Consider the following 13,582-nt stretch of genomic DNA (forward strand, 5'->3'; position numbering starts at 1 on the left):
TGCAATGTGCTAAACATGTATGCTTGAGTTTACCACATCAGCAACAAGGTAGGTACTGTACATTTTACTAATATGTTTACTTTTTTGGTCAACCCCCACCTCATGCTCATACAGGAATGACCCTGTTTTTGCAGTACATAACATGCTCTCCTTGAATATTTAAAAATCCATTTTGAAACACTGTGAAAACTGTATCAGCATGCTGTAAATATGATGCAAATATAACAGGCTATGCACATGCTTTTAATATGCACAGCTCTTTTTTTATATCAATATTCTCTTAAGTGCATCTAAAGGTCTCGTGCATGTAATAAATGAATCATAAATTTATAAACTAGGTTTCCTTTGCTATTTAAACTGGATACTACAAAACAGGTACATATATGGAGCATCTCAGGCAGACAGCATACTATAAATATCAGTATTCTGCACAATTATGAAATACCGGATGGGACTAATTTGTCAGCCTGTAATCTGAGCCTGTATAACACTCTCCCAAAGTAAATTGAACAAACGACTTCGGCAATTTGCAGCCTCGCATTGATGATCAAAGAGAGCTCGTGGGTGTCGAAAGCGACGCCGCGTCGATCCCGTTAGCTCCGCCTACTTCAGCAGCGCGGGTGCGCGCTCGCTCCACTGGCGCATCGCTCACGAAGCCTGGTTCACTGGCGCACCTCAGGTACGGATCGCCGCCTCTTCTACATTGTAGATAAGCCGCCGTTAGTCATGACTCAGTGAGCGGGCAGTGGAGAAAATGGAAAGTGCTCGTGGCTCAAGAGCGTTTCAGAACCACTTCAGCTGGACAGCGCAACAGCTTCTTTCCCGCTTTTTCCTCTCTTTTTTTCTAGACAGGATCCCGAGGTGGGGGATTTCTTTTTGATTTGCACGAGCACTCGTGATGGAGTTCGTCGAACAGGAAGAAGACGCAACATTATCTGATTAACAAGATATAAAACATTCTGCTTTGGTCCGAGTCTAAAAAGATGATGCAGGAAGTCTTGTAAAGCGTTACGCAGTCCAGCAGCCAGCAGCACCGGACACAACGGTGAGTGGGGAAATGGGTCAACTCTGAAATTCACACACTGATTCAGTGATTAAAAAAAAAAAAAACTCACATCAATAAGTGACTTTGTAATGAGAAAAATCCCAAGCAAGATAAAATCCCAGCCTTTATTTGTAAGTATAGGCACGATTTCCCGCAGGTAAAACATTACCATAGATGCATATTCAAACAGACAGAAAAGCAGCATTCATGATTCTGCACAGTACTGAAGGAGAATAGTGTAAAATACGCATGGAATACAAATAAGAATGATGGATTTTCTGTTTTATTAAGTGATTCCTCTATAGCTGCATGTCTATCTATCTATCTATCTATCTATCTATCTATCTATCTATCTATCTATCTATCTATCTATCTATCTATCTATCTATCTATCTATCTATCTATTTGCCTTAAGTGTTTCCCCTAATTTTATCCGAACAACAGGTCTCTGTGCCTGTATGGCTACTATATGTGAATACAGCACAGTCGTGATCTTGTTCCAGAATTTGGTCAACACCATTAAAACACAACAGAAATCTTGTCTCAATCTTGGCATTTGATGTTGACATTTATTTAACATTACAATGATCAGCACTGACAATCAGCCCTTATTTCTATTTACTTTATTATTAATGGTCTAAAATTTAATTTTCAATCATGCTATTGTAAATTTAATTGAATCATTTAACATTACTCATGTTTTATAAATAAATATTAGGTTTGCATCCTAAATGTTGCATTTTGTGTGTATAGCCATGCAATCAACCTGTTTTTCTGAATATTTGGTGTCCCTAAGGGATAACTTTTGGGACAAGCTCCCACCCCGCAGCAATCGTTATTTTATTTTACAATTTCTACTTTATTGTCTTGATAAGTGAGACACAGTTTATGAAACAACAAAAACTAATTAAACAAACTAAAATATATTCACAGTTTTGAACCTTGAAGTATTCAAAATAAAAAGTCATATCTTCATTGGTTGTGATTGTCGGAGTTGCTATAGCTCTGAAAAGAACTGTAGGTGATTGATGTTTCAAACATGTGAGCTGTGATTGTCTTTAATTTCAACAGCCTACTGTTCTCATAGCTAGGGATAATAATAATGGAGCTATGCAGTGTGTTAATATGTGCTAGTGTAAGACTTTTACAGCAACGTTCTAGATAGTAGCTACCTACATGGTTATCCATGAAATGTTTTTATTTAAAGGCCACAAACAATTAGAAGAAGAAAGAAGCACAAAGACAAATTGACTAAATCCACTTAATTAGTATAAATTTCATTAACTGCCAATATAATTTCAGTGTTTTTAATTCTTGTTTGGATGTTTGAGCCTCAGATACATACAGATAACTGCTTCTTCAAGATTTTCTGATGTTTATTACTAATTTAGGTAATATTATACTTTTCACATCACAAGGGGCCTCCTGCTACTAGTTGTCCAGGGGCCCTAAGTGAATAGTTTTACCACAGAAAGCAGGAATTGGCTCTGATGGTTAAATGTTACATGCTTTAGTACGAAGCAATATAAACAATAAAGCTGGCATATAAAACATTAAATACTCTTATTGCTTCATTGCCAAACAATATTGCTGATTGTTTAACACTTTCAAAAAAGTTACTGAATTGCACATTTTAGCCATCACTGACTTTAAGTGCCTTGCTAACATTTTATACTTGTCCTGCTGCCAAATCCTCACCAGCTTAAACTTGTCTGGATTGTGATTTGTTGTGTTCAGTCTTCATTTGAGTTTCATTTTGCACATGAAAGGAAGATAGTTTTTATGGTTTTACGTAGTGAATTTGAGAGATTACTAGAAGTCACACAAAAAGTTTAACAATACAGTAAATGGTCGAAGAAATTTTTTATGTGTGTCTCATCAGAATAAGAATTACTGGATAAGATAAATTTTGAGCCAGCTAAGCTGAATTAAAGTTTTTGCGGATGTGGAGGCATATGGATTGGTTGAAATGACTGTGTAGAGGAGGATATTTTCATGACCTTTTTCCATAACATTACGCTTACTCTACTGGTGACAGGTATGTGGCCTGAATAATGTCTTGAAATAGCATGAAATCTTTTATTTATTTATTTATTTAATTATTTGTTTGTGCTTTCGGGAGTATCAGTCTGAATGACTTTTGGGCAAATGCTCCTATCAACATCCTGCAGCTGTGAATTATCTCACCATTGTGCTGTTGGGGCCAGGCTGCTTCAGCTGCTTTACTTTGTTCTTTACATTTACAGCTGATGTTTTTTTTTGTTTTTTTTTTTTTTATGAAAGAGGTTTATGATTGAGGTTAATCACAGAGTATTGTGTTCATAACTGACCAGAAAAAGTCACCATTTAGCTATAATTGTTGTTGTCTCGGAGCACCTGCTCTTTATAAAGAGTGTTTATTTGTCTCTGATTTGTCACTCTTACCCAAGGATCACACTGTCTACAGTTTTGGAGAGGTGAGAATGAAACAGATGGTGAAAGCAAATTAGATTTGTAGTGTTTTACCTCCTCTGCATACTCACAGCATATAGAATAACATTCTTATGCACACTTACTTATCTCGGAGAAATATCCTAGATATGCAATCACTGTTGTATAATTTAGATGTCCTGAAAGCAGCCTAGCTGCATGGATGGAATGTTGGCTGCTCTGTATGCTTAATGCATACACGTTCTACACGTTTGGCATTCATTATTGATTACTGACTACAGTTACTGTACTCCATCAACTCAACGGTGGCCAGATGGTAGAAAGGCTTTCTATTTACCACTCTGCTGCAAGGTGATGGATTGGCTGGGAAACTCTTCTACAGAAGTTTGTTCTAATTTGGTGGGGGGCTTCGAGTTCTGTTTTCAGAATATTGGACAGAATGGATGCAACATGGGTTAGGAATTACAATGTACTGACTTTTATTCTGCATTGGAATAAAATACTTTCCTTGACATTAACATGCTTGAAGCATTCCTTTGAAATAACACAGACACTGCTAGATTCTGCAAGGCTTTCAAACATCATTTCAATTCAGTGAAATTGAGCCAGTATGCTAGTTATCTATAGAGCAGACTAGATCAAAATTCATTCTGTATTACCAAGTACACTGGAGAGTTTGTTGTCAGCAAGAAAAAAAAATTAAAAACCTTTACTGCACAGAGAAGCTCTTCTCCTATCACAGCTTAATTATCTGTACTGACTGACTAAGCATAAACCCAAATTTAGATTTAATTTAGCCTTGTGTCTGAGGCTCCCACATATAGATTTTCTGTCCACATTATCAAATGAGACCCTTTAGCATGTACACAGAGGCCTGTGAATGGAGCATCAATGTAGCACTAATATATTCTTCACATTAGGCCCACAAGGATGTATAGAACCACACTGAACAAAGATTTATTAAGTCCATAACCCCCCCCCCCCCCACACACACACACACACATCACACCAAAACACTGTTAAATATCTGCTGATGCTGCGTCTTTCTGTAGCTTGCAAAACTCTTTTTATTTTACATTTCTCTACATGAAAGATCTACCACTGTGTGTGTGTGTGTGTGTGTGTGTAATGGGATATTTCTAGTGAAACGGCATGTCTCCACTCTATCCTATCTCCTCATTTTCCCTCTAGCTAAGACCATCTGCTCGACGGCAGGTCTGGCCAAACAGCTCAAACACTGGGTAAGAGAGTGGACCTACCACTGTTCCTGCCTCTGTCAGCAATTCTCAAACCACATCTAACTTTATAGCGAACACTGCTGAGAGACTTCTTACTTTGAATCATCACTGGACTGTGTGCTTTTTCTTACAGCTCAGAGTCTGTAGAGTTGAAAGAAATAAAGGACTCAGTGGTTTGGCTTTCTTCACAACACTTGGCTCATTTTGGAGTCGTAGCTAACGGAGGGATAGTCGCAGGGTTTTGTCCGTTTATCCAGACTGAGCCAACTCATTAGGCCTGGATCTGCACAGGCACCAGAATGTAAAACAGTTCTCAAATTTGTCCTCTTTCACCTCTCATCTCTGATTTTTGTTTGTAAGATTACAGTGTGTATCTGGAGCAGAATGCACTTATTTGGAAAACCTCAGTTATGATAAACAGCCTTTAGTCAGAAGGTTTTGCAACAACATAGTGGGGAACTGATCAGAGTGTGAAAACGGTATTATTCGTCATTCACTTCACTTCAAAAGGTTGTGATTGTTTATTTGTTATCATGTTTTCACCAACTCTCAGGAATAGCAGATTGCAAAAATGCAAGCAGAATGTTAACAAAATGTTTTTCAAAAGGAATGAGATTCTAACAACAGTAAGGCAGGAACAAATGTATGCGCTTATTCCTGCCCAGAATTCTTTACTCAATACAGATAAAAAAAGTCTCCTAATGTGTTGAATCAGAATAAGTTCTGGTTCGTGGTTATTCGTTCAGTGCTGATAAGAGGATCCTGGGCTGATAAGGGAACAAACAACTGAAAAGTTTAATAAAAGTTGCTGTGCAGTTTCTAGAATAATTATAAATAAATTCTGAAAAAGTCCTTCTTGCCAGTGGGGAGCTGGTCTACACTGATTTCCTCTTGGGTTGATCCTAACACATGCTGAGAGATTCCCTTCGTCACTGAGATATGTATGTACCCCCAAGAGTGCCTTCTGTTAAACGGAGTGTGAAATGAGCACATTTAGCAATCCCACTAGCGTCATGACATGAGCTGTTCAGCACTTAAATCCAAACTTGCATGGCCTTTACTCCCCAATCACATCAGAGTGGTTGCATTGTGATTGTCTTGCTTTATATATATATATAAACACACACACACACACACACACACACACACACACACACACACACACACACACACACACACACAGACAGACAATGTCTTTCCAAGGTGTTGGAATACCATGAGCCCCCAGCTTTAGTGCGCCTTCCCTCTTGACTCTACAACTGTCTAGAACTGCACTGGAGGGATTTACAGCATTTTTCTGAAAGATATTCCCTCAGTATGGCACAGGACAGCATATGATTTACACATTTTTCATACTCAGCAAACCATTCAGTAAGCCACTGTGGGAAGATTTGTCCTCCTTAAAGAGACCACTTGACCAGGGATAGAAATTTTTCACCACGGGATAAAGGATAGAGAATATCCATATTGATATGTAGTGACCCCTCTGTTCCTACAGCATAATTGAGCCATTGGATTTTTTTCTAAACATTAGAAATTGGATAGTCGGTTGTTCAAGCTTGCTAATGTTTCTGCAGCCAAAATCTCAGGCAGCTACGATGCTTTTCTCAGACATGCAAATAATATTCTCTTTGACAATAAACTTATTATACAATACATTTAAAAATATTATTATAGAATTATTTTTTTCCTTCTGAAATCACCATAAAACCTAATAATGAAATAACCTTAGAATGAAACCATGTTTATGAGTGAATTAGATCAATAGATAAGCAGCTCTTAAAGATGTGTTAATTTGTCTACTTCCAGAGTTGAACTCTATATTCATGCATTGCTTGTGAGTTTGTACTCTCTTGGTGTTTGATGTAAAACACTATCGTGGTGTTGTTGGTCCATACTAATATGTGTGGCCCCCTAAGGGGTTCCTGAAAATGTTGCAGCACTAGTCACATAGATTTGCTAAGACAGTAATATGCTGATACTTTTTTTACCTTAGTGTTTTTTTCCCACCCACTCCTCCAGCTTTGCTGAAAGGCATCTGTCATTACAGTTTCCCTCTTTGTTGAAAAAAACATGTGTGGGAGCGTGCACACTACTACTGATACCTGCTTTTGTGATATGGCTGACAGGCACTGAGCATTCAGTTGACATCAAAATGGCATACATCAGAACACACCTAGTTATAGTACTTTGGCTGCAAATAGTAAAATCCCAACCAGACAGTCTGCGTATGGGAAATTTTAGAATTGCATCCATAATTGAGACAGCGTCGTGATCCATCAACAAGGCTTGTATGGCATGCAAGTCAAGCATCATGTCACTGAATAATCTGTGAAGAAATCAAGCGACTCTTTTTGGGATTGCATTTTTGTCCTTGTACTTACACATGCCTGATCAGGACATTTGTCTGGCTCAACACCTGCTGTATGGACTATTCACTTGGAATCCAATTGTTCAGAATAAAAAGGGGATGCATTAATCTTTACATTGCAGGCACTTTATATAGATTTGCAGATCTTGGTCACCAAGCTAGCCTAACTGGTTTATTGTGTGTTACATTGAATGTTTCTTATACAGAAACATTCAGTTTCACAGACACAGAGAAACAGAGAGTTTCTTTTTCATGCTGATCATTTGTGGGTAGACCTTCATGTTTGGTGGTAATTGAGAGTAAACTAAATGACTATGTATTTTCAGATACAAGCACTTAAATCATGGAAGCATGGCCATGCTCTGCTCTGACACAAACTGAAGTGTTTTTTTTGTTTTGTGTTGCATGGCGATGTCCTTTCTCTTACATTTACAATTACATTTATTTAGAAGATGCCCTTATTCAGAGTGACTTACAAAGGTGCTTTTAATTCTCTATTGATGAATACATTAACACTGGTTCACAAGGTTACAGACAGGATACCATCAACCTAAACTTTTTTTTAAATTTTTTTAACATTGCTAGATAAAAGTGTCTCAGGAAGAGGTAAGAGCAGCACTGGTAAATCGGAGGGAGCAAGGTGCGAATTCTTCTGATGTTGTAAATTGCATTGAGCGTGTCACATTAGCAACATTTGATTATCCATAATATCCAATAATTGATTATCCATAGTTACCCAAAGGTTGTTAGCTGTGACCGAAGGGGAGATCAGATTTTTGTGGATGAATCACCTGGGATGATCAGCAGTTAAATTTTGCTGAGATTAAGTTTCAACTGATGAGCTGTCATACGCCATGATATGTCTGCCAGACATGATGAGATCCGAGCAGAAGCCGTGGTATCTGAGGGCGGGAAGGAGAATAAGAGTTGAGTGTCATCAGCATAGCAGTGGTAAGAGAACCCATGTGAGGAAGTAACTTTACCAAAAGATTGAGTATACAGGGAGAAAAGAAGAGGACCAAGTACTGAGCCCTGAAGGACACCAGTGGAGAGTCTGTGTGGAGCAGATGTCACTCCCCTCCAGGTTATCTAATATGAGTGACCTTCCAGGTAGGAAGCAAACCATTCCCATTCTAATCCACAAATTTCAAAACTCCTTAGGGCGGACAAGAGAATCTTGTTGTTGACCGTATCAAACGCCGCTGAAAGGTCGAGGAGGATGAGGGCAGATCTAGCAGCATGTAGTTTCTCAGAGACAAGCAAAAGGGCAGTCTCTGTGGAATGTGCTGCTTTGAAGCCAGACTGGTTTGGATCTTGTAGGTTGTTCTTTGAGAGATAGACAGACAGTTGATTACAATGTGTTTAAGAATTTTTGAAAGAAAAAAGAGATCTGTCCATCTATCTACCAGTTTCTAATATCCAACTCCACAAAAATATTATGGTGGACTAAGATGTTTAATGAATTTTAAAGTGAGAAAATAAAGTCATAAATTCATACAAATTGCAAGAGATTTGCCATGCAACAGTGGCTGTGCGCTTGTTCCAGCCTATCAAACTTGACTTTTCATCTGTTATCGATAACATCTACTGCTATGTTTCCAATTGCATGGTAAGCATTGCATCTAAGATGTTTGTACGCATTGCATAATCTCAGCATTCAGTTAGCTGTGTCAGGTGGAATATGCTAACAGTTTTAATATCAGCCTGCAGTGCATTCGACATGTCACAAACCAGGACTGAAGGCAGAGGAAAATGCTGAATTTTTCTTTACAGTGCTATACAAACTACTAACAGGAACTGTGATCAAAGAAAGAAAAATACTAACATACAACTCAAAAAGAAAGATCAAGGGATGGATACAACAAACACAGGGGTTTCAAAGAGAAACTAATCAACTAAGTGGTTACACAAAGGGAATTAAAATAGTTACCTAATCAATAAGTGAGTGATTAGTAAATAGGGAACGGGTGAGCAACTGAGGGGGAAATAAAACACACAACCAAAGAAGAGTTCACTCAGAAAGTGCAGGGTTGACCTCTGGCGGTCTGGCATGGAAATGTCCCAGATATCCATGACACACCACTGCTGCTGAGTCGCACCCCAGCGTTAATCTCAGATGATATGCTCCAATGGCAGGTATGAGCACTTTCCACCAATGTGTATCTCAATGTTAGAGAATGAAGCAAAACCACTGATCTGTGTCTCTTTATGCCAGGTAGCAGTAGCGCACAAAACATCCTGAGGTCTGCACATCATCACACTTTTGCATTGTATTCTACAGTTCAGCATGCCACTGTTGTAAATACACATTTGGACTGATCAGAGTGTTTTGTTCTTTAAATCCTTTCTTGCTCCTGCAACATGTTGAAGGAGCTCACCTTCTTCTTCCCAGTGGCCTCTAATCACATACCTGCTGCTTGTTTCACTCCTCACTGTAGCCATCAAGATGATGCACAGCCAGCAGTTTCCACAACACGTGAAACACTTTTAGCACATTGCTAACAGCATTACGCTTCAGTTAGGGGAAGGCTCTCTAAGTGCATCAGGTAAAAATGTCAGGTCTAAAATAATTTAGCCATTGATCATGTCCATCATCCAACTCCATTGGGGTTTAGGAGAACAAACAGCCTGCCATCTTACGCTGTAATACAAAAAGTTTGCGAAAGATACTTTAACTATTCACACCAGTTAATAGGTTAGTTATTAAATCTACAGAGTCAGGTTGCCACTGGCATTCGTGTCTTGTTCAGTGGTAAAATCAGCAATAAATGAAACATATTAGAATTATATTAAAGCAGTCTAGATGATTAGCAAAACGATTAGTGTCTCGATTAGTACTCAGCATCTTGATATTCACAAAATGATGAGTATGGGAAAGAGGAGAAAAGTGATGTTAAAGGGACCATTAATAGGCTACTCATGTGTGTTCATGAGGGTTACATGGTGTGACAACCTTACTGTTAGTATTCACAAGTAAATGAACAAATGAGAAAATGTCACTAGAAAACTGTCCTTGCAGTCTGTAATGAAAGGAAGCAGTGATGCTTTATTTCTCAGAGCTATTAAAAATATCCAGATTTAGATGTTACAGCACTTCCCTACAAGTTCATTTCTAATGTTTTATATGAAACTGTTTTACCTTGAAATTTGAAATACTCTTTCATCCGAATGTAACAGACTGACCATGATTTATCCATGAAGTAGGTTCTAACTAATACATGATGTGGTTTCTGTATCTTCTCTTTGTACTTATGAATGCAGCGAATCTTGTAGCCTGTGCTGTGGGGGAGGGAGGTCTTAGAAACCCAACATTATTGTACTGAACAGAAAAAGTGGGGAAAAAGGAATGAAACTGCCATTCATGCTGTTTTGTCTCCTTCTTTCTACCTTAGATTGAGCAAACTGGGCTGTTGTTGGACAGTAGAACGTCTAATTCGTGTGGCTCTAAACATGCAAAATGGGCGATGTTGGAGACTTGTTATAGAGAAACAGAGGACCATGTTTTCAGTATTTGATAAGGAGATGTAATTATTTACCATGAGAGGCCCAATTAATAATGCATGGGCTGCAACACAGCGAGAGGGTGCTCAGAACACTGTAGGCAGCATGGCAAGGGATGTTAATTGTCATAGTTCTGCAAGGCAAAAAAAGACTGCAGGGATTTAATGAAGCCTTCCATCTTCTCTGTACTACAAAGTGTGTGTGTGTGTGTGTGTGTTGCATGGGTGGTGAGATGACATCAAAAGATTTCATTGATCTGATGACATACTGGTGACATTGGGAGGCTTTCCTAGCGTGGTTTTTACAATCTTAGAAGCAGTCATTGAGAAGGCCGTCCTAATAGTCTCCCCCATTCCCCATTCCCAGGTACCACTTTTATGTATTCACTTTTAACAATAAAGATTCAGTTTACGAAGGAACAAAATGAAGGTCAGTTGTTACCAAGAATGTTCAAGAGGCAGATGAATGGTTGTCAGAAGCCAGTGCATTTCTACAGTACGAAAAGATGTGGGGCAGATGACTAATGACTGAATGAGAATGTTTTCTCAGTAACAAGCAAGCTGTATTTTTGCTTGATTAACCCATTTTGAAAATGTATTTATATATGGGCATTCTGGAAAGCCAGGGCATTACAGTATCATTCTTGTGTTTGTGAACAAAGAAATAAAGTCAGTGTAGAAAAGGTGGCAAAGTTCCTATTATTTTCACAAGCTTTCAATCAACCAAACCAAAATAGAGAAAACAGCAAACCCAAACCAAATAATCCTGAATTGAAGTGTAACAGAATAATATTTAAAAAATATTTTATGTTTGTAATATTAACTTTTATTTTATTTGCCTGGTTTAAAGGTGAAAGTAAAACATTCTCTTAAAATACAGAATTGACAGGAAAATCCCTACAGCGAAAAGCTCTCCGGATTCTGGGTTGTTATTTTATATATTTTGCCATATATCACATATGCACAAACTTGATATTGTTTCTCAAATAAGAGTCCTGTAGTCTATTTTTAATTATTATTATTATTTTTACCCAATGTAGTTAGCTTTACAACTGTTCATACCTTTGAAAAAAAGAAATAAATACTATAACTGCCCTTGCTATGCATTCCCAGTAAAGAACCATAGCAAATTTCCTTGATGCTATTTCTGAACAGCATAGAGGGAATTTTGTTGCATCCAGAAGGCATCGTTTCATTGTTCCTTACCAGGCAGCTCTCTCTCGTTCTTTATCTGGAGCTGTGCAGAAGCTTGGCTCGTGGGCCGCTCTCTGATCTTTTGCAGAAGTGTGTCAGTCATGCGCTGTGGGAGTCTCGGCACTGGAAGTGAACAAGGGCTGACAACACAGCTGTTGTTTCACCTGAGCATGTTCCACAGGTGTTCTGGGACAGCAGAGCATAACGTGTTTTGATTCAGTGAAAGGAGAAAACACGGTTACACATAATGTGCTATCTCATTTTCATATCAGTGCAGTTGTCTTTGATGTTGTGCTACTAGAACAATCTGCTATACAGCCCCCACATGCAGCTAACACATTTAGAAACCTCTATCTGCAAAGAAAATAGATAATCTTACATTAAGCTGATCTGTTCCTTTATAGGCTAAAGCATCTCGGTGATTAACTTGTGGCACAACAAAATGTCCAACTTCAAAGGATATTAGAAACACATATGCACACACACACACACACACACACACACACACACACACACACGCACACACACACACACACACACACACACACACACTTGCCCATGCTAAGCATACGGTGAGAAATGAGGGATGAAATGAAAGATCTCTCAGCTATTGACTGTGCTATGTGGGTGTTCTCTCATTGTCTTTCCCGCAGGGGATGCTCTTGTTGTGTTGCGGGGGAAGGTTGAGCTCTGAGATTAATGAAAAGCACCATCTTATTCCACAAAAAAGCCCCACATTCTTCCAATCTACTTAACACCATGAATTCCAGTAGCTTGCTGGTGACTTGGGTTTGTGTGCTCCCATGTGTGCCAAAGCCAGTGTGATTTCCTCTTCATAGATCCTAAAATGGCTACAGGCACTTTGTTTCCTAGCAGTTTGTGCAAACTTGCCACATTTATCACTGGCATGTACAATCGACAGTACTTGTTGCATTCAGTATGGGAAGAAAAAGACTAAAGAATGAAAATTAAATCTACTGAAGGAATATGCAATATGATCCAGTCATCAAAACAATGAGATCTTTCAGATCCATAGTTCTTCAATGTGGCAGAGTAAATGTATTACTGATGCACTAGATCCAAGCATTTGTTCCTTAAAACACAACCATAACATTTTTTGAGGTATGCAGTTTCTAGCTAGGCTGCACTATCGTGAAGTCAGGTTGTTGTCCCCCATGAGCAGAATATTACGTTTCCACAAACAACTATATAGAGTCACTCACTTACAGTAACAGCTTTGTCCTTGTCAGGGACGCAGTGGATCTGGAGCCCATCCTGGGAACACTTACTATGAGGCTGGAATACAAGCTTGATCACACGTTATCCTAACTGTATTTATATTTGATACGAGAACTGATACACCTGCATATAAAATATGCTATTTCTCATAAAATGATAGCTTTACATTACATTAGTTGTATTAAACATTTTATCCACACTCTAGTATAGTGAACATACCTCCTTATTTTCTCTGACATGCCCTCTTTTTCCTTTAATAAACATTCAACCGGGTTGTCCAAATTTTCTAAATGATGTAGTTGTATATCTTTACACCCTCTCCATGAATTCGTGCCCCTGCTATTCCCTGACAGCAAGATGGATGTAATGTTGTTGTTGTCCTTCAGATGCTGCTGGTTTTTAGATATTTAATACATTATATTTGTACACACGTTATAAGAATTTACTGAGGAATTGCACTAAAAATTCCCTTACTTTAGTCCTGGTTGCGATCTGTGGGAAGCAGAACGTTTGACCTGTAAACTGGCATTTATGTGTTGGTTGAGAGTAAAGGTGCAAGGGATTT

The 13,582-nt window shown here is 38.5% G+C and overlaps 1 protein-coding gene across 2 annotated transcripts in view; it reads left to right on the forward strand.

Moving 5' to 3' along the window:
• Positions 1-673: 673 nt before the first annotated feature.
• The window catches only part of grm4 (glutamate receptor, metabotropic 4), a 157,910-nt gene continuing 145,001 nt past the window's right edge, over positions 674-13,582 (forward strand). For both annotated transcript variants that reach the window (XM_060868120.1, XM_060868121.1), the window contains exon 1: positions 674-1,045. The gene's annotated coding sequence lies outside the window, so the exon portion shown is untranslated. The remainder of the gene's footprint in view (positions 1,046-13,582) is intronic.

This window comes from Tachysurus vachellii, chromosome 4, assembly GCF_030014155.1.
Source record: "Tachysurus vachellii isolate PV-2020 chromosome 4, HZAU_Pvac_v1, whole genome shotgun sequence".
NCBI lineage: Eukaryota > Metazoa > Chordata > Actinopteri > Siluriformes > Bagridae > Tachysurus > Tachysurus vachellii.